The sequence below is a fragment of the Arvicanthis niloticus genome, unplaced genomic scaffold, assembly GCF_011762505.2.
Source record: "Arvicanthis niloticus isolate mArvNil1 unplaced genomic scaffold, mArvNil1.pat.X pat_scaffold_248_arrow_ctg1, whole genome shotgun sequence".
Classification (NCBI taxonomy): Eukaryota; Metazoa; Chordata; class Mammalia; order Rodentia; family Muridae; genus Arvicanthis; species Arvicanthis niloticus.
In genome coordinates, this window is record NW_023045914.1 from 36,029 (window position 1) to 57,696 (window position 21,668).

At 41.6% G+C, this 21,668-nt stretch overlaps 1 long non-coding RNA gene across 1 annotated transcript; it reads left to right on the forward strand.

Annotated features, from left to right (window-relative positions):
- The first annotated feature begins 16,270 nt into the window (after nucleotides 1–16,270).
- LOC143433844 (uncharacterized) lies at nucleotides 16,271–21,371 on the forward strand. The gene is made up of 3 exons (XR_013070264.1): nucleotides 16,271–16,546; nucleotides 20,705–20,819; nucleotides 21,202–21,371. It is a non-coding gene; the product is annotated as an uncharacterized LOC143433844 (long non-coding RNA).
- The last annotated feature ends 297 nt before the right edge of the window (nucleotides 21,372–21,668 follow it).

Genomic DNA, 21,668 nt, shown 5'->3' on the forward strand with positions numbered 1-21,668 from the left:
TTAGGAACTGATGGGTGGAGACCGGTTCAGCCAGGAGTGGAGATGCTCGGAGAGAGGACTCATTTACAGTGTACAAAACTGGTTAGTTTTGACTTTAATTCTACCATCTTAGCAAGAAGACGCCAAAGCGTTGGCCTTTGTTTTGTTTTCTGCCACACCTTCAGAGCACTGGTCACAGACTGCTTAGGGTGTGGGTGAGGCAGAGAGGGGGTGAGCAGGTGGCTTTCCTGGTTTCCTGTGCCAGGGCTGATATCTTGGTGGGCTTTAAAAGCCACACAAAAGAGCTTCCCAGCTAGTGTTTTTAAATTTTATAAACTGTACAGTTTATTGTAAGATATAAAGGGGCTTATTGAGTGGAAAATCATAGGCGCGAGATCAACAAACAGAATTAGATCATTAGACCCATTAGGAGCTTGGCTTCTTTCAATTTATCCTTTAACGGTCTGATTTCTGGAGTTGCATTTAGCTGACTTGATGGTGAGTGATTACCACTGCTCTGGGTAGATGGCCAACATCTCTGACTTCTCCTAATGGGTTTCCAAATAAGGCCATTTATTAATTAAATTAATTCAGCCTGATGATTTGATTGCCACTGCCTCCTTTTAGTGGAGCATCCTGTCTCTGTGACAGGGAGAGTGCACATGTATCTCTCACCTGGCAACTTTCAGCTGCACTACCCTCAGCTACTTTGTCTGTATGGCTAGAACACAGAACTCCCATGTGTCAGCGTGAGAGAGGATGAAATCTAAAAGCAAGATTTAATGGCACTGGTTGTTTTCAGACACAACAGGTGACTCTAAACGGTTTCTAACTATTCCCTCATGCCTTTTCAAGTCTCATATTAAAAGACTATCTTAAAACTTTTTCATTATTATTATTATTATTATTATTATAGTATCCCATAAGCCCCACCCCCTGTTCTCATGACTTTGTTTTTCTTTCTTGACACACTAAGTTTAATTAGGGTCGTACGCATGAACATGGACTAGGGGTTCTTTGCTGGAACAGGGCAACTGGAATGGTGGTTAAGCCACAGAAGAAAATAACCCCGTTTTCCAGCAAGCATTAATGACTAATATCTCCCTGGAGAGGGTGGAGCCTGGTTTTCTCTTCTCCCATTCATGGTGGAATGTTGATGGGGCTCCATTTTCTGAAGATAGCCACGACCACTGTGAGAGGAACAGGGTGACAACCCTGTCATGTCCAGAAGCCAGTGTTCTATAGCTCTCTTCCCCACCATTTGTCTCTCACATTCTTCTTCCTGCCCCGTCCTCCGAAAGCCTTGGAGGCCATCATGTAGATGCCCCATTTAGAAGGCCATCTTCTCATGGAAGAAAGCAAGAATGCTCCACGGGAACTGTGGATTTCAAGTTGCCTTTTAAAGACAAAGTCTCATTACATAGCCTACCTTGGCCTCAGACTCATGCTCTTTCCTACCTCGCCCCATGAGTGCTAGGAGAGACACCTTGCAATGTCGCTGTGTGCTCTCTTGTCACCCTCTCGTTGCCTTTGAAGGGAGGTGAGATGGAGGCATGAAGAAACCATAAGCCGTGGTACTTCCTTAGTGCTAAATGTTAATAATGAGATTAGCATCACATCTAGGGCTTGACAGTCTTCTCTTCCGTTGAAAGTAGATGAAAATTATCCTCAGACCTGGGGTTTCTACCAAAGTTTTCTTTATTTTTAGAGAACCATGACTTTGGTTAGGCCTATGCTGGTTGATCGTGGAGATGCAACCGATACGCCATTGGATTTAGAATGTGGAAAAAAAAAACATAGAAAAGAAAACGCAGATGTCTACAACTAGTCCAGATACCCTGGCCATCCATCAACACCACTCCATTCTTTCCATTCCATATCCAGTATCACGTTCACCGCGTCAGGGATATCTTTTTCTCTAGGTAAGAAATCTCCCCCACCCTCAATTTTTTTGAGCCAGTGCTAGAAGGAAGACACACTTTTCTGCCCCCCCCCCCCCTTCCTAGAGCCTCAAAAGGAGATTTCAGGCAGATTTTGTTAGGAAATGGTATTCATTGCTGAACTGAAAACTGGATTGCAAGTGCTTTGGGCATTCTTAGTAAATTATATAGCTAAAACCCGGAGCTATACTAAGCCCTTTGAATTTAATTTGACTGCTGGCGGCCATCAATGGCTAAAAGAATTTAGAAATCCCAACCGCTAATGCTTGAATATGCTGGTGGGGGATGTTGTAGGAAAGGCAGGTGGTGGGGGAGCCAAATAAAACAGTGGCCTTTACAGACGATTCAGAACTATAATAGAATCAAGGTGTGTTCTCTGCAGAATGCTACAAGTTGTGCTAATGTAATCAAGGCACACATAGCCTTGTGGGGTGGGAGTACCTTTTCCTTCTGAGCCATTAGGAGGACAGTTTGCCTCTCTGCTCTGCAGAGAGCCCACTTTGGGATACCTTGCCACTCCTTGTATTGCAGGTCTGTGTCCTGCTAACGCTTATTATATTCTGCCCTAACCTGACAGTTACAGATTAGTCAGTGTCTCTTGTCCTCTTTCCCACCTAATGTGACTCCAACGTCTGTCTTAAATAGTCCTGAGCGTTTTGCATATGAAATCGAATTAAACCATTTTCCAGGCTGTCTGTTCTCTTACCTTTCAGCAGGAATGAAGTTTCTCCTTCCTGTGAAAAAAATACTTAAAAGCAAGCAATTGGAGGAAGCTGGGGAGGGTTGGGGACGGAGATGGGGCTGGAGGGGGTGAACCATGCTGTCTGGCGCAGTTAGCTAATTGTCTCAGCCTTTGTTTTTCTCTTCCCCTTGAAGATGAGCTGTATTTTAATTACAGCGTGAAATATCTGTCTTGATTAGATGGTTAGGAGGTGCCAGTGCTTGGGTAAGAGATGCAAATTCGTGGAGAAGAGGAAGGTAGCAGAGATAATAGATATATCCCCAAACTTCCCGGATTCTTACAGCATTCATCCACTTTTGTCCAGGCTTCTCTTCAAGTACAAAAGGAATTTGGGTTTTCTGTGTTACGCAGTGGTCTGAGGTGGTGTCCTTTTAGCCTGGGATGAAGAATGTATGGACAAACGTGTACAGATTTGTGGCTTGAAAAAAAAAATTAGGCTAAATCTATGTGTCTTAATGCCAGGAGGAATGATGACCACTCAGGGCTGCCTGGGCTGTCTGCTTCACTTCCCACATTGAAACGCCTCATTTGCTAGCCAAGTCTAGAGACTGGGCAGGTGGTGTGGATATAAAGACAAATAAGGCTGAAACAACTTTGCAGTCTCTCATAGGTGGTGGGGGAGAAAAATAAATAGTACCTGGCCGTGTGTTAACGGCTCTCAGAACACACAAAGGTGCCTTTGTATAGCGCTGGGGATGGGAGCCCAAGGTCACCAGTTGGGACTTGAGAAGGTCTCAAGCAGTAGGTCATCTTGGTGCAGTCTTGAGGGTGGGTGATGGACGAAGGGCTAGCTTGTATAACTGGGACAAGAACTAAGCTGTCTTCAAGGTTCTTCAGTGAGGTAGGTATTCACTGGTAACATTAATGAGGTCACTTAGAGGTGGGGTAGCAGCCAGGTTTTCCAGCCTTTAGAGAGAGAGGGAGGCAAAGGAAATACTTAGGACTTTTCTCTAGAAAGGAAAGGGATTCTAATGGATTCTAATTATAGTGCCATTCTAGGCTTGAGGTGAAGTGAGAAGTTGCTATCTAGATATCTCATGTCCCAAAGTGTTGTTGTTATTGTTATTATTGTTATTATTATTATTATTATTATTATTATTATTAAAGAGAAATCAAGTCTGGGATGGTGGGCCTTCACTATAACCCAAGTGCTAGGATGGCTAAGTCAGGACACTCACTGTGAGTTACAGGTCTGGGAGTTGGGGGATAGTCTGAGTTATATAGCAAGCTCCAGGCTAGCCTGGGCCCAGAGAAACCCATTCTCAAAAACAGAACCAAACCCATACAATAAGCAAGCCAAAGTCTATTTGGTCTGCATGTTTGCTGTAGCTAACACAACTACATAAAACAAATTAAAGGGTCATTTCTGGGGATCCCACTGTAGAGAATATATAAAAGTATTTCCCCTCTATCCTGGCCATTTTTCTGAATTTTAAAAAATGCCAAGAGAAAGGGCCCGATTTAGTCAAATATGTTGGTTTAAAATAGGTGTGACTTGTAACAGGGACAGGACCAGGGAACATTTAATCTAAGTTAACAGTGGACTCTGCCAGTTCTTTTTCTTCACAAAACATGTTTCAATCACTAATTAAAAAAAAGTGATAAATTTCAATTTCTTGTAAAAGTTAGTGTGAAACTCAGGAAGTGGTATATTTCGGTTGATTTGTTTTCTTTGTGTGAAACAGTGTATCATTTCAGACCCTCAGTGAAGGGGCCTCACTGATGCTGTTTGCTCTCTGGAGCACACATAGCTGCTGTCCATCCTGGTGCCCTTCTTATGTGACAGGAGGGGCAATAATCAGATGTCAGCTTTTGGAACAGGGTAGAAGGGGCAGATGCCTACAGGGATTTGGGTGTATGTGACAACTAGCCTTTAGCTGGCCTCTAATTTCAGGCTGACTCTGAGATATGCACACATGTCCCCTGTGGAGAGAAAGCTTGCTGTGTCTAAGACTATTCCAACAGGTTGAAATGAGGTAACTCTGTAAGGAAAGCGTTAAAAATAAAAACGGGGAAAAGAGGGCATTGCCAATTCAGGAAAGCTTTGAGTCATGAATTAGCATCATATTTTTTAATCACAGAAGGCACAATATTCTCTGTCATCACCACTAGGATGTGGTTTCTTTAAAATTAGCAATTATTGAACGCCTGAAGTATATCAGGCCTACATATGGCTCCTTCCTTCATATTTAGCTCAATGATTTTCATATTTATTTATTTCTCAATTCTACTTCTTGGAAGCTTTATTTTTGGAAAATAGTTGGGGCATTTTGGAGCCCTGAAAGAGCAGTCAGTGTTAAAGCTTAATTTTATGGGACGTGGAAATGCTGTAATCAGTCTGTCTGGGTTGTATCTAGGTTAGAGGTATACACTTGTCTTAAAAGAAAACTTGGGGGAGAAAGTACATGAAAACTTGTAAATAAATACTGGAAATCTCTGAGTAATATTGTAGTCTATTGGCTCTTCTCCCTTGTACCTCAAAGATGTGTCAGGCTTAGTGGAAATAGCTACACACAGAGAGGAAAACTGTGCCCTTTGCACATAAGGAGAAAACACTCTATTATTAAAGCAAGGAAGTCGACAAGGGAAAGCAAATCCATAGCCCAAGAAACCTATGTTGGCAACCTATTTTCCTTCTATGAAGCTCTTCCCCTTCCTCTCCCTCCTTCCTCTCCTCCTTTCCCCCCTGCCTTTGTATGTGAGTTCCATGTGTGTGCATACATTTGTGTGTGTGGAGGCCAGAGGTGGACACTGGGTATCTTCCTTAATCTCCCTTTGAGACACAGTCACTTACTGAACCTGGAGCTCACTGATTCAGATAGACTGGCCGGGCAATGAGTGTCAAATCAACCTCTTAATGCCTCTGTAGAGTGTACTCCACCATGTCTGGCTTTTGAGGTATGTGATGGGGATCATGCTTGTATGTCTAGCACTTTTTAATTCACTGCCCCCCCAAAATCTCCCAGCCTGGAAACTTCTCGAAGTTGAAACACTAAAGTGACTGACGATGGCCTCTCAGGTTTGGCTTTTAAGTTCATGGCAATAACTTGTGATAATCAAAATAAGAGCGTAGTGCACTGCTAGGACCACTAACAAGTAAGCCACCTGCTGTTCAGAACTTCTCCTAATTTTTTCATATTGGAAGAAGTGGGATGTTTTCCTTGGAGAGAAACATTCATTCCGTACAAACTAGGCAAAGAAATTCTTATTATCATTTTGCAAAAAGACCAGAAAGTTCTTGTTGTAAAGCCTAGATGAGGCCACTGATCTGTACTCTCGTGTAGTAGAGGCAGTTTACAGCCAGGCCGTGATGCTGATGTTAGACTCTGCTTTGGGAGCTTTCTTGTCTTATTATTGGCTGTTAGTCAGTAAAACACCAACTGATTTTTAGTACAATGTGTTTTCTTCATATTTGTTGTGGGAGGAAAAAAAAAAGACACATAATCCTACCAATTTAAATGTACAGTTATCTCAAGGAGGCTTGACTTGAAAAAAAAAAAGTCTTAAAAAGTTAATGTAGTGGCATGCTTGCCAGTCAAGTTATGACGCTCCTTAAGGAGAAAGTGGTTTTGGAGAAACAGTATTTCTTATAAGGTCTGAAAAGGCCTGACTTAGCTTTCTTAATTTCAGTTTTAAAGTGATATATCGGATATAGGGGGTACCAGAGACATCGGTTAAATCAATCATGCACACTGCTAGGCTCTATTTGTGTTTGAGTCTGTGGGTGGGCAGTACAGAACGTCTCTGGCTTGCACATCCTCAAGAAAGGTCAAGGAAGGATGTGTGTTTCTCCTGAGTATTCAAAACTTCATAATTACAGAATGTTGGGTTTTAGGCTCATTGCATATTTTCAAACCGGATCAATCTGGAATACAGAACTGCAATGACTACAAGTTATACATAGATATTTTAATTTTATTTTTTTGGGGGGGTAACAGGAAAGAAAAGATGAGTTCACCGTCTATTCTGTGTATGGGGGATGGGGTTCATGTTTCTGTGACCCATGAGTGAGGTTAGTGCTCCTGAGCACGTTACACAGCAGATGGAAACTTTTCAGTGTGTCTATGAATGTGTATGTGCGTGTATGTGTGCACACGTGATTATATGAAGGTCAGAGGTCAACATCAGGAGTACCCCTCATTGCTCTTGCTTTTACTCTTTGAGGCTGGTCTCTCACTCAACATGAAGCTAACCTACTCAGCTAGACTGGCTGGGTAGCCAGAGAGCCTCCTGTCTCTGCCTCCTGAGCATGGAGCTTAGAGGTGTGCTCTATGATACATAACTTATTTTTGTGGGTGCTGCGGGCTGAACTTCTGTTCTCATGCTTTTATGGTAGACACTTTACCCTGTAGACCAGTGAAGAGTGTTTTCTGTTTTGTTCGTTTGTTTGTTCGGTTGATTGGTTTGGTTTAGTTTTTGCAGTGAATATTTACGATCTCTGCTGGGAGACAGTTCCATGTCTGTGCTCCAATTCTGCCAAATCTTGATTAATCAGAAACCAATTTTCCTGACTAGGAATTACCTAGGGCTGCCTCTGTGGCTGGTCATTTCTCTTCTTAGTGTAATCTTCAAGCGTATGGGAGGGAGTTGTGAGATTAAACTCACATCAGCTTTGTTCCTAACAACGCTGGCAAACGGCTGACACTTCCGGCTAACACGAAGTTTGGGCATTCTCTATGGGTTTGTATTATTTGTGCTGCCTTTGTCTCCACAGAAAATCAACAGTCCACTGCATAGATACAGTGGATGCAACATGCACATTCTCTTGACTGAGTAATCAGAGGTAATGCAAATTAACACCTTTACCTCAGGAAAAAAAAAATGTAACTACAGAATCCACCCAGTTTAGCAAACAGAGGAAATCATTTAATCAGAGTTTTAATGTGGAAGGTTTCAGAGAAGTCAAGCATCTCCCTCCAGCTTTCTCGCTAGAAGATACAATTTTAATTATCTTTGCTATGAACTAGAAGAGACAGTTTTTAGGTTGGGTTAAGCCTAAAATTCAACACAATAGGAAATTAAAAACATGTAGGAACAACTCGTGTTAATTTCCCCTTTTATCTCCAACCAGCTGATAATAAATACTGAGAAATATTTCATATTTAGAAACTTAAAAGTAGTAGCTATAACATTTTATTTTATTTTCATTCAGACCCCCAACTTCATTGCACAGATTTTAGAGAATGACAGCCGAGTATTAACAAGGAAGTAAAGAACTTGATTTTCTTAATTTTTTAACTTGTACTTTTTATAGAGCCCCCCCAGATGGAATCTAAGTTTTTCATATGACTTTATAATTTTTCTTTTAGTTAACATACCATGCCACTAAATAATCTCCTATATATTAGTTTTAAATGATATACAACCTTTTCTATCAATAGACTAGGAATTATTTACTTAGTCCCCCAGTACTGGATATTTGGTTGTTTCTACTTTTTTGGTATTGTAAAGAATTGTAGGCTGAATATCCTTCCTTCTAGGTGCATATTTACATGTATTTCTGACTTTTCTTTTCGCACTTGGTCTAATAGTACATATGATTTCAAAGGCTTTTGAAAAATGCTACTACCTTGCCCTTGAAGAAGGGTGTACCCAATGATACACTCTGCTATTTACTTCATTACATTTATTTACTTGTGTATGTGTGTGTGGGTGGGTGTGTGCGTGTGCATGTGCTCGAGTGAGTGCCTGTGCTCAGTTGCACGCACATGTGTGTGTTCAAAGGCCATAGGACAACTTGTGAAAGTCAGTTCTCTCCTCCCACCATGTGGGTGCCGTGAATTAATCTTAGATCGGCAGGCTTCGTGGCAGGCACTTTCATTGCTGAGACATCTGGCTGGTTGTGTTTGTGACTTTAAAGACAGGCAGTCCTGGGGCATAGAGTCTAGAATTTGCTCTGTGGGGTGCTGTTTGAACTCAACAAGAAGAAAACAAACCTGTGTGTGATGATGACCCTGATGTGTGTGGTACAGAGCGATGCTAGTCTCTTCCCTTACAATCTTGCCTAATATTTGATAGTTCATGCCCAGTTTTCTTCCAGAGCTGACTTTTGCCTGTCAAGAGGAACATCTTCCCCAGAAAGGGACCACTTTTGCCCAGAAGGGTTCTCTACCCCACCCCACCACCCCAAAGCACAGAGTTTCTTCTCATGTAAAATACTTGTACCTAGGAAGGTGTCCAGACTCTTGCTTGCTCATGGCTTGAATGTATGTGTCCCCAGATTCCTATGTTGGAGCCTGAGACTCAGTATCAAGAAGCCTTTTAGCAGATGATTAAGCCAGGAAGTTTCCATCCTTACCAGTGGAATTTGTGCCCTTATATCACAGCTTGAGGGCATTGGCTGTATGTGTCTAACCTGTGATTTGAGCTATGAATGAAGCCTGGTACAAAGTTGTTGACTCACTTAAAGCATGAGATTTCATCACATCATTTTTGCTATCTACTGTGCTTTTCTGGAGCATGAACGTTGTAGATGACATCACTGTGCCACAATGTCAAATGTCGGTCCCACCTCCACCAGTCTGCACCTTTCTGCTCTGTGATAACACAGCATGGAGGCTCCACCTTGGACAGAGAGAGCAACCCACACTAAAGGTGCTGAGGTCTTGACCTGGACTTTGAATCTCTGGAACCATGTGAAGTGCATTTCTGCACCTGTCAATGGCTCAGTCTCAGGTCTTTTGGTACAGCACCTGGAATGTCCAGAGAAAATTCTCAAACCTGGACTATGAGATTCTAAAGTGGAAATCTGCTCCTGGGCCATTCATATGAAAAGTGAGCACCATAGCTATGGTTTTCAGGTTCACAGAGGCCCTTTCCACTGGCCCAGAAATCTCCGGTTGGCTACCCAGACTGGGAGCTCTTTCCACATCACAGTTGCCCTTTGAACAGAAAGAAATTGCCATTTGATAGCGGGAAGCTGTAAGGTCTAGAAAAAAAAAATCTTTATTTAAAAGAAATATGTTAAACACAAACTGTATCCTGGATACCTAAAAGCATGTGGTTTAATCAATAGCATTAATAGATAATAACAGAACCTTCGTCTCCGATTCAGACACCAGCTGCAAAGTTGTGTTTGGAGATCGTCTTCTCTGGACCCCACAGCCTCTAGTTACTTCTGCCTCTGAAGCGCACATTCTGACCACCGCCTCACCCACAAGACTGTAAAGCTGCTATTTTAGTCTCCAGGTCTCTCTCTTTATTCATCCCCCACCATTCTTCCTTGTCACAAGGTGAGAAAGAAACGAATGCTCTTTTCACTTCCCACAACTCCCAGAAGGGTTTGCATTCCATATTTGTTTTTATGTTTCAGGCTGACAGCATGCTGGGGAGTTATGTGGTAGAGCAAACGCATACCTCTTCTAGACCACACACTATATTTACAAAACACACAGGTGGCTTGCCAACTCAATTAGTTAAGATATATAATCCCAGTGTTCTCTCTCTTGCCTTTACTTCTCCCAAATTTAATAACTTATGGTTTAAAAATCATATAGAAATCAAAGTTAAAACACAATTGTTTCTCATAGGATTGTGCTGCTTTAGTAACCAACGCCATGGGTTTTCTGTTCTAATTTTAAGAATAGCATCTCCACTGTATTAAGGGTAATATATTTCTCAGAACATAATTCTCAGTTTTTTGTTTTAGAAAACATAGCCACCTGCTTTAGTTTCTTTTCTTATCATTGTGAGAGGGCTGGAGAGATGGCTCAGTGGTTAAGAACATTGACTGCTCTTCCACAGGTCCTGAATTCAATTCTTAGCAACCACATGGTGGCTCACAACCATCTATAATAGGATCCGATGCCCTCTTCTGATGTGTTTGAAGACAGTGACAGTCTACTCACATATATAAAAATAAATAAATCTTTTGAAAAAAATCAATTACACTTCTTATTATTGTGATAAGATATCCCAACAGAAGCAATGTAAGGGAGGCAGGCTTACAGTTTGGCTTACAGTTTCAGAGAGATAAATGTATTGTCCACCATGGCAGGGAAGGCATACTGGCTAGAGCAAGAGACATCTACATTGATGAAACCAAGAGTGAGCAGGAAGTTGCGTCTGGCTATCAAACTTCAAGACTCCCATGGACTACAATCTTCCAGCAAAGGTCTGTCTCTCCAAAGATCCACCATTTTCCCAAATAGTGCCATTGTTGTTATCAAAGCAGTTCAATAAAACATGGGCACCATGTTATATGGAACCAGTCCTCAAGTCTTACCTGTCTTCTTGGTAACCTCCTTGTGTGTCTTAACATTTAGTTCTGTGTCTTATCTCCTACTTTAGAACACTGGAGGCCAAGTGCTCAAATAGAAGACTCTAAGGAGAACATTTCTTGTTTAAACCACACTACCACCATATTTGGGGTTATATTCTACTCAAAATCCTGGGTCACAGCCTTTCTGCTCTCACACACAGACAGCAGTGAGGAGTCCGTGTTTCTGCAGAAGGACAGGCTTCAGTCAGCACTTAAAAAATAGACTTGGGAACACAGGGAGGAACAACTGTTTTAAATATGTATTCTCGGGTTTGAGTTTATGTGTCTCTGAGTTTTGATAGCGTGTGGTAAACTCAGGTAAACAGTATGAGGAGCTGATATAACACATGTGTTCTAGATGGGAGCCATCATCAATAGCAGGGACCTGGCTCTCTCCCTGTGCCCACTGGCCTCTGGACTCTGTGGGAAGTCATGTGTGAAGGATGCTCTCCAGCCCACAGCTGCCCATGGGAATCATCGTAAAGCCGTCTGCCAGAAGGAATGTGTGAGCAAATGACAAACTGTACCTGACTCCAGGGGAAAATAGACTTTGGGAAGCTTTTAATGCCAGGCTTTATAATGTTTAGGATGAAATACTGCATCAGATTTCTCAAGAGGATGGAAACGACCTCAGATCAGTTTAACAAAGCATTTTTCCTGCAGAAGAGAACATGCTTGAATAGAGAAAGAAAATAACCTAGTACTCAAAGCTTAGAGGGGGCTTCCTTTCTTCCCTTTCTACCTGGCCCTCCCCACTCTTTCATCCTGACCTACACTCTATAACTCCCAGCCATGCTCAATAAAAAAAAATAAAATCCACAGAGCTCTATGGATTTTTCTGCGTTAGCCCCAATGGAAAATATTCTGCCCCATTTAACTCAAAACTCCCTCTGTGATTGCTGGGCCATGCATTTCTCTTTTTCTGTTTGATTTAGAAAACATGGTGCCCATGTTATATTGAACCCGTCTTCAAGTCTTACCTCTCTTCTTGGTAACCTCCATGTGTGTCTTAACATTTAGTTCTGCGTCTTGTCTCCTACTTTAGACTACTTTCTGCCCAGAATAATGGTGTCCTGTTCCCTTTCCATCTTCTAATTAGATTGATGGGAATGAGAAAGTGAGACAGATGCTGGAGTTCTAGGGAAGATTCATCACTTGGAATATAATCCAGGAATAGATAAAGGAAACAGACGATAGTCCCAGAATTATCCCCCTTAAGAGCCTGGGTGATTGCTTCTGAGTGGAGAACAGTCCTGCCTTTGATGCCTGAAGACTTTTACTACTGTTTCCATTGTGTGATTTACTTTAATCTGGGATTAGAATTCTACGAGGGTGGGGGTGGGGTGGGGTGGGGAGTGTGGTGGTGGGGGTGATGGGGTGGGGTGGGCCTGTCTTCTCATTTTTGTGGCTGCTTTGACATCTGTCAGTAATGACCTTTTATGCATTTCTGTATTTTAACACAAAAGCCTGTATAAAATAAGGCTAACCTAAGCTCCATGGAGCTTCCAAGTTGGATTGTTAATTATTGGTGATTCTTTAACTAATCTACTTTTTTTCCCTCCCAGTGATCTAGCTCAGAATTGGGGCCATTCCATGGACTGTGCCTTACTCCCATGTCTTATGAACGGTAAAGGAAGCAGAGCAATGACAAGTATTACTGACCAGCGTCATCAATTCCAAGGGTGTGCTGCGTATCCATCCATCTTTTAATTTTCTCTTCTCTGTTAAGAATAGGTTAACTTGGGGCACGAACTGATTTGATGTTATTTTCTCTGGAATTTCCTGTTGACACCTGGGGAAGATGTTTGATGTGTGCAGTGAAAAGATTTTGGCTAATGAATAAAAAACAAACAAAAATCCTCCTTTCAACATAAAGCTTCTTTTGAGTGTTCCAGAACCATCTTTCCCAGGTTTTTGTGTGGCCGAAAGGGCAATGACCCTGTTATTAGAGCAGATTAGGTTTCCTTGGCTTCAATCAGCTTTTATATGATCTGAATGTGTTTTTAAAATAGCTCAATTTGAAGAAAACACGACCAAAGGGCCGCTGATTTTAATGCCTCAGTACACAGAGCTGGGCTTTTAGAAAACACGATCATTTTCTGAGGAGTTTGTTTTCCATGGTGAAAGTAATACATGTGCACTACAAATAATTCAGAAAAATGAAATAAAAGGAATGAAAAATTTTGCCCATGCTAAGCCACCTGGAGGTAATGAAGGCCAGACTTTCTGTGGTTGGTATTTTTTAAAGTTCCTATGTGCCTATGTCTCTCTCTCTCTCTGTATCAATCTATCTATCTTCATCTATCTATCTGTCTCTCTGTCTGTTCTTAGCTATCTATCTGTCTATCTGTCTATCTATCTATCTATCTATCTATTATCTATCTTCATCTGTCTGTCTGTCTCTATCTTTATCATCATTGACTATCTATTATCTATCTAATATCTACGTATTATCTACCCATCTATCATCTAATTTATTCATATATCATCTATTCATTTATATCTACCTATCATGTCCCTATATTTATCATGTATTTATAGATCTATCACTGATTTCATCCATCTACCTAGCATCTATGTCTCCATAACTATCATCTGTTGTCCTATCTATCATCATCTATATATTTATTAACCATCTGTCATCAATCTATTATAATCTATCTGTGTATCATTGCAGTAATGCTTTTAATAGGATTCTTGTACTTGTTATTTTAAGCAGTTTTTAAATGGCTTTGTGACACTAAATTGCATCGCTACCATGTAACTTCTGTAACACAACCTACTTATTGGGCATTTAAGTGATACTTGATTTTTCATTATTTTACCTAATGTTAATGTTCATTACCTATAATGAACATCTTTGAGCTCTTGCAACAATTAGTATCAATTTTTTAGGACAGATTATGCAAAGCGAGTCTATTTAAGCCTTATAATTGTGTTACTTGTAAAAGCGCCTGCAATACTTGAATGCTGTTTTCTTCTTATCCACATCAGTGAAGAAATCTTTTTTATTCCAAACATAATAATCTTATAGGCAAAACTGCACTTAATTAAGAAATTCTTTTCCAGTGAGGCTGGAGATTTTAGTTGTTCATTCCTGCTCTTTTATTGAATGGCCTCTTTTGTGAGTTTTCCAGGTCTTTCTGGCTTACATATTGCAGGCTTCGTGTTTCACATTTTTATATAATTGATTTGATAAACTCTTCATATGTTGAATGTTAATTCTTGTGACATAGTTTAATTTTCACTTTTTGTTTTTTCATTTACATTTTGAAGTTTAAACTTTGATATAGCAAAAAATCATAATTTAGCTTCCATGGAAATTAAAAATAAAGTCTAAATTGAGCCTGTATACTTACTTGTCTTCTTGCCTGTATCTTGCTCCTTCCTTTTCTGGGTAGCTGAAGATGGCTTTTTTTAATTCCTCATGTTTATTAGTTCTTTGAGAATTTTTTCTTCTACTTTTTTATTATTATCATTATTTTTACATCTCGACCACAGTTTTTTTCTCCCTCCTTTTTCTAAGTCACTCTCCCTCACACCTCCCTTCTGCCTGCTCCCTGCCAGATCCACTCCTCCATTTCTACTCAGAAAAGGGTAGGCCTCTTGGATATCAACCAAATGGCATATCGACTTGCAGTAAGACTAGGCACCTCCCTCATAGTAGGGCTGGACAAGGCAACACAGTAGGAGAATAAAGGTACCAAGAGCAGGCAAAAGAGTTGGAGATAGTCCCCCTCCCACTGCTAAGCATCACACTGCTAAGAACACCAAGCTACACAACCATAACATATATGTAGAAGGCCTAGGTCAGACACATGTATGCTCCCTGATGGTTGGCTCAGTCTCTGTGAGCCCCTATGAGCCCAGGATAGTTGATTCTGTAGGTTTTCTTGCAGTGTCCTTGACCTTGCTGGCTCATACAATCCTTCCTTCCCCTCTTCCATAGGATCCTGGAGCTCTGCCTAATCATTTGCTCTGAGTCTCACCATCATTTACATCAGTTGCTAGATGAAGCTTCTCTGATGACAATCCGGCCAGGCACCAGTCTGTGAGTAGCAGAATATCATTAGGAATCAAAAGTCATTTCATTGACTTTTTTTTTTTTTTTTTTTTTTTTTTGCCATTTATATTTGGTTTTATCCTAGGTCTCGGCTATCCAGCATCTGGGTCTGGCCCTCCAGGAAGTGTCAGAGGAGGGCTTCCACTCATGGCATGGGTCTCAAGCTGGACCAATCATTGGTTGGCCACTCCCACAATTTTACACCACCCTTATCACAGCGTATCTTGCATGCAGGACAAATTGTAAGTGGAAGGTTTTAGAGTTTTTTTTTTTTAAAGATTAATTTTTTTTAAACGTTAGCATTTGTAAATGATAACTAACATTTTTGTATTTCTTGTTAAGATAGGGTCTCCTTGTGTAGCCCAGGCTAGCCATAAAGTGGAGATATTACTGTTTGTATCTTCCAAGCCCTGATCACAGGCATGCATGACAGTGCCTAGCAAATAACATCTATTTTATAAGAAATAAAAGCTTAGGTTCTTTCTTCAAAGATTATTTGTCCTTAATTATCCTTATTTTGTTATATAACTAAATTAACTTGAAGAAAGGCCATGATTTAATTATTTGCCTTTTCCTATCAATGTATAATGTTTTTAGGGCAGGACTTTGCTCCAGAATGACTCTTCTCCTGATGTGATTTTACCCCAAGGGACATGCAACAAGGTGAGGAGACATTTCTGGCTGCCATAGCTAGGTGGCAGTGCAAGGTGAGGAGACGTTTCTGGCTGCCATGGCTAGGTGGCAGTGGGCCAACTTGCTCTTGAGGTCTCGTAGATACAGGCAAGGGATGCAGATGACTTGGGAGTCCCACAAGAAATACTAGAACCAGAGGAAATGTAAGGGGTGGAGGTGGGGCTGCTTGAGAGATGCTGTGAAAGGGAGCACTCAGGGAGCACTCAGAGCCATGACTCTACTTCATATTCCAGAAAGAAATTGCACCCAGACAATGCAGTTAAGTTGGAATCTCTCTCTCTCTCTCTCTCTCTCTCTCTCTCTCTCTCTCTCTCTCTCTCTCATAAATGCAGTTAAGTTGGATTTTCTCTCTCTTTTTTTTCTCTCTCTCCCCTCTCTCCCTCCCCCCTCCTTCCCTCCCTCCCTCTCCCTCTCTCCCCATCTCTTCCTCCTTGCCCCCCCCCTTGAATCCATTATTTTCCATTTTGTTCTCCTCAAGTGTTTTAATGGCTTGCCTCTTCAGGAAATTGGCCAGTCTTGGAAGCGTGCACCTGGGAGGAACTGTGGTTACCCCTTTTTCCTATATTCATTTTCCTGCAGTGGAAATTCGACTCTGGGCAACTCCAGGGCATGCATGGCTTCTGCTTTCCTCTTTTCCCATTCCTTTCTTGCTTGGACTTGGTAACTTGGAAATGATATTTGAAAACTGTGAGTAGGGAAAGAAATGTGAGTTCTTTGCAGCCTGGACTGCATAGGGACAGCCTCTCTCTAAAAAGCAAAAGAAAGCAACAACTGGGATGTGGCCTGGCTGAAGCTCTGAGGAGCATCTCTCCAGATGCAGGGCTGGTTCTTCCACCAGGCAGTAGCTGAGGGTGAATGGAGAAGAACGGGTAAGCATATTGTCTCAGTCAGCTTCCTCAAGGGAGAAGCGGCAAGCCTGGAGGGTCGGTGCTGAGACATGATCAGGAGAAAGGGCTGACACAAAATATATAGCAAACAGAAACAGAAGTAAAGAGCCAAATGGAAGGAGCCTTATGATTCGGCAGTTGATACAAACTGGAGTGCAACATTTAAGCTATTCTTCGTTCCCAGAAGGAAGCAGGCCATCCCTATGTGCATCCTGCTACACAGGTTAGGTGGTCATGTGACACATAAAACAGCCCTCCATCCAACCACACAAACATGCCAATGGAGCAAGTTCTTCTCATAGCAGTTAAATTTGGAGAATGGACTTAAATAGGTTTATACAATTTTAAAAATTAAGAAACAGCAAAATTAATTTGTAAGCAATTAAAATTTGAAAACAGACTTAAATAGGTTTACACAATTTTAAAGTTAATAAACAAAAAAAATTAATTTGGGACCCTGTTGTCGGACTCCCAGAACCTTTGGTATGACAATTTTGATTGGGAATCCAGAAGATGGTTGCATTATTGAATTTTCTAGTGATAAAATACTAGGCAGAAGCAACTTAAGGAGGAATGGCTTGTTTTGACTCATACTTCAGAGGACATGGTCCACCACTGTGGGGAAGGAATTCTGGGGAGGGTCCAACTATGATGGCAGACAGGAAGTGGAGAACTCCGACTGCATAGAATTCACTGCCTTCAAGGCTGGCCTTCAGGGTCCTACTTTGGCTAGCTAGACCCTAGGTTCTAAGAGTTTCACAACCTCCCTAAAAGAACCTCGAGGTGGGAACCAAATGTTCAAACACACAGGAGAACATTTCCAACTCAAACCATAGCAAAGACTAGTAAATCAGCACCTTTGAGACGTCATCTATTTGAGAACTCTGGCTTGTACCTGGAGTATCACGTAAAGCTAATGCTGTACCCGTGGTTCATGTCCATGGCTGTAGATGGAAGCAGAAATGGCAGTATGGATGGCAATGGGAATTCCCAAGCTGGGTCTGGGAAGATGGCTTTGTGGGGAAGAGTGCTTGCTGCACCGGCGTGAGGACCTGAGTTTGAATCTCAGCATTCATGTAAAAACCTGGGTACAACTACATACACACAGAACCCGGGCACTTTGGGGAGGGAGAGACAGGAGCATCCTGGCCCTTGCTGACCACCAGCCTAGCTCCAGGCTCAGTGAGAGACCCTGGCTTCACGAGAATACGGTAGAGAGTGAAGCAGGGCATTTGGCATCCTCCTCTGGCCTCTGCAGGTACACAAGGCACACACTACACATGTACTACAGATTTGCTGGAGGCCAGCTCCAGAGCTCTGGTTCTTTCTTGGAGGTAGCAGAGGAGAAAGAGCACCGGTGGGGACAAGATTTGTTCTTGAGAGAGAGTAGGACTGCATTCTATAATGACACATACCCATCTTGACTAAGTTACTCTGAGGCCAGAAGCTTCAGGCCGCTAGACCTATTGATACATGTTGCTAACACTGGGGAGGGGTAGGTAAAATTTATGGCTGCACTCCCTTCTCTGGCCAAGCAGCCTGGAGCCCCTTACTGACTTTGCTGGTTAAGTCTTTGTAAACCAGAAAAGAAAGAAGTTGCTCACATGAAAAACAGACACACTGGATTAAGCAGAAAATGTCTACATTACCTTTTATTTATTTATTGCTTCTAGGTTTGTTTTTTTATAGCGTTTTTCCTTTTTTAATTGGATATTTTATTTATATTTCAGATGTAATCCCCTTACCTCATTTCTCCCATGTCCAGGACCATTTCCACCCCCTCCCCGACCCAGGATATAGCTTCAGACATACATCCATATATACAAATTCTGACTGGGTCCAGCCATCTGTCTCATCAACTCCACAAGTGTTCATGAACTCTGACATACATACACATATACCTACATACTTACATATAAACAAACAGGCACATACATTTGGATGGATGGATGGATGGATGGATAGATAAATGGATGAATTGATGGATGGATAGATGGATGGATAGATAGATGGATGAATTGATGGATGGATGGATGGATAGATAGATGGATGAATTGATGGATGGATGGATGGATAGATAGATGGATGAATTGATGGATGGATGGATGGATAGATAGATGGATGAATTGATGGATGCAGCAAAGCCCCCCAAGCCAAACCATCCAACAATTTTATTTTTTTTTTCCCTTTGGCCTTTTTATACCTTCTTAGCCAAAAGGTTGTTTTAAAAAATTACCTCATAGATAAAATGCTATATAAAAGAATATCAATAAAAGTTCAAAGCAGTGTTTCATACTGTAAGTTCGTTCCTTATAAGTTCAAATCAACAGTTTTTTACATACCATGCCTTATCATAGTGCACACCTGTGGCTTTATCCTTGGACCTAAATGGTTTTCCTTGAACACAAATTTGTCTCAAGCCTATTTCTCTTTTTAGTGTGATTATGAAGTCATATTGTATTTCTTATGCAGCCTTTACTTACTATATGAGGAGTGGGCACATTCTATTCTTAGTTCTAACTTAATTACATCTTTCTAGCAAAGCAACTAAGGCCATCTCTTAAAACTTTCTTCCTAAAATTATTTGAATCAAATCAGGAATTCTATGGAATCATTAATTCATCTAAACAGCATTAATTCATGAAACTTCATCTTTATGTTGATCTGCAGGAAATCAGATTAATAGGGTGGGTTAATCCTCAAGGATTATTATATGAATTTAATAATACCAGGAAAGGTATTTCAGCTGCAAGAAGCAATCCTGAGATAAGTTACTTTGGGCCTTGAAATTGGGCTCACCCACTGCAGACCATGAAAACACAGTGGGCTATCTTTCAGGAAAGTCATCCTCTACCCTTTCACCTCTCCTGGATGGCTTCATGTTCACATTTCCCTGTGCAGCTGAGGCAGGCGCCTCCACAACAAAGAGATGTGCTTAGAAGAGCCAGCGGAGATTCTGTCAAATTCTGTTTCCAACTAGTCAGTTGATGAGGACCATGTGAAAAATTCCTCTCAGGGCTCTATGCTGGCAATCCTGACTTACTTGGTGGGGTAGGCTTCTGGAGCACACACATTCAGCAAGCCCTTTGTGTGATGCTTTGCCAGGCAGGATTGTAAAGTTACTGTTTCTCTGCCACATTCAATATTGGCACCATAAAGACAAAGCAACTGCCTGTGGTGAGTGTGCACTGGCCAACACTGGAGGATCTCTCAGTCCCTTTAAAATCTGCATTCTGGGTAGGGTGATAGCTTAGTCAGTGCATTTCCTTCTAAGCCTGAGGACCTAAATGTGAACCTTAGAACCTATGGGAAAAGGCTGGAAGCTTGTGCCAGAGCTGGGTAGTGAAGAGTAGAGGATACTAAATCTCATTAGTGAGCTATTCTAGATTGCTTTGTGAGCTCTTAGCCACTGTGAGACTCTGTCGCAAACCCAACCCAACCCAACCCAACCCAACCCAACCCAACCCAACCCAACCAAAAATCAAACAAGCCCACCATCAACAATAAAACAAGGTGCAACATGTCTGTGAACAGGTCTCTCTCTCTCTCTCTCTCTCTCTCTCTCTCTCTCTCTCTCCGTGTGTGTGTGTGTCTCTGTCTCTTTTCTCTCTCACACGCACACACATATGCACACATATGCACACACACGCACACACACATATACTGTGTACACAGACACACAGACACACAGACAGACACACACACCCGAGTTCCTTGTGTGCCCACAGAGCTCTAAATATGTTTTTTTTTTAAATGAACGAGTGTATACATCTGTAACAGCTTTCTCAGTGTTCAGCATCCTGTCCTCTCTTCCTCTTTGCAGCCCCAGGATATTGAAAAGCAGTTTTATAAATAAAATCCTTGATTAGTATTGAGCATTGAAAAGGGAGTAACAGAGGGTGGGAGAGGAAGAGGAGAAACATTTCAGGGAGTAATAGAAAGTGAGTACCCGGGCTACTGTAGCTAGAGCTTTGTGTGTTTACCCTATGTCAGAGGGCATGCGCAGTGCACCGTGGCCTCTGAGGCCTGGGATCTGTGGAGACCAGAGGTGAACTTCAACTTAGGGAGGTGGTTATTGTTACAGCGTTGCTGGAATGTTGCATTAATCCCATTGATGCTTTTTATCTGATTCTCTTCTAGACTTTTAAAGCCCAACTCGGCAATTATTTTAAGGAGAGGTCAAACAAGCAGGCTGAAACCAGAAAGATTATTGCTGTTTTGGTTAAAGCTACAAGGAGCTGTTATCAGCTAAGTGGTAGGTTTGACCCTCAAGTGAACTCCAGAGAAAGAAAACATGGGTTACTGGTCGACCCCCATCAGGGAACAACAGCGATTTCCATGTTGCTTATCTGCTTGGTCTGAGTGAAAGTAAATCTCTAAATGGGTTTCTACCTGGAGATGTCTCATCTATATTCAGCCTTTGCTCAGTATGTTTCCCTGTACCTGACCCCATAGGGAAAACAATTGTCCCACTGACAAGCTTTTGCTACCTGCTAGGACACACAGTACAGCAGGCATTTCAGAGGTGCATGTTTCTTCTGACTGTACCCCAAATCCCTGGCAAGTGAGCACACCCATATTTTGTACCATGGTACCCCACCCTTCTCCTGTGAGACATCAAGGCCATTCATTCACAGGTTGACCAAAGAACAAGATGCAATTGGTTCAACTTCACAAGGTGAATGGGGAAGGAAAACTGAAAACCAAGATTTAAGTTCCCTGGAAACATGGAGGTAGAACAAGGGCAAAGAAACAGTTTCCAAGAGGAGGCAACATAGACTCGGAGGCTCAAGAACTACTGAGGTTTTGTTAGGTAATATGTTTGATAGCTGTACATTACTATAATAAAATGCCTATGATAGATGAACGTATGAAGAGAAAAGGTTTATGTTCGCTCATAGTTTTGCGAGGCTTACTTTATAGTCAGCTGGACTACTTTGTTTTAGGTACTTTGCCAAGGCAGCCTCTCATGGCAGGAGGATGTGGCAGAGTGAATTATCCATCTGATAACTGGGACATTGAAGGGCGATGTAGACATTATGTTTTTGTATATGGTGTAAAGTTTATCCTTGTGTTACTCAAATTCTGATATCTCTGTTCTTAT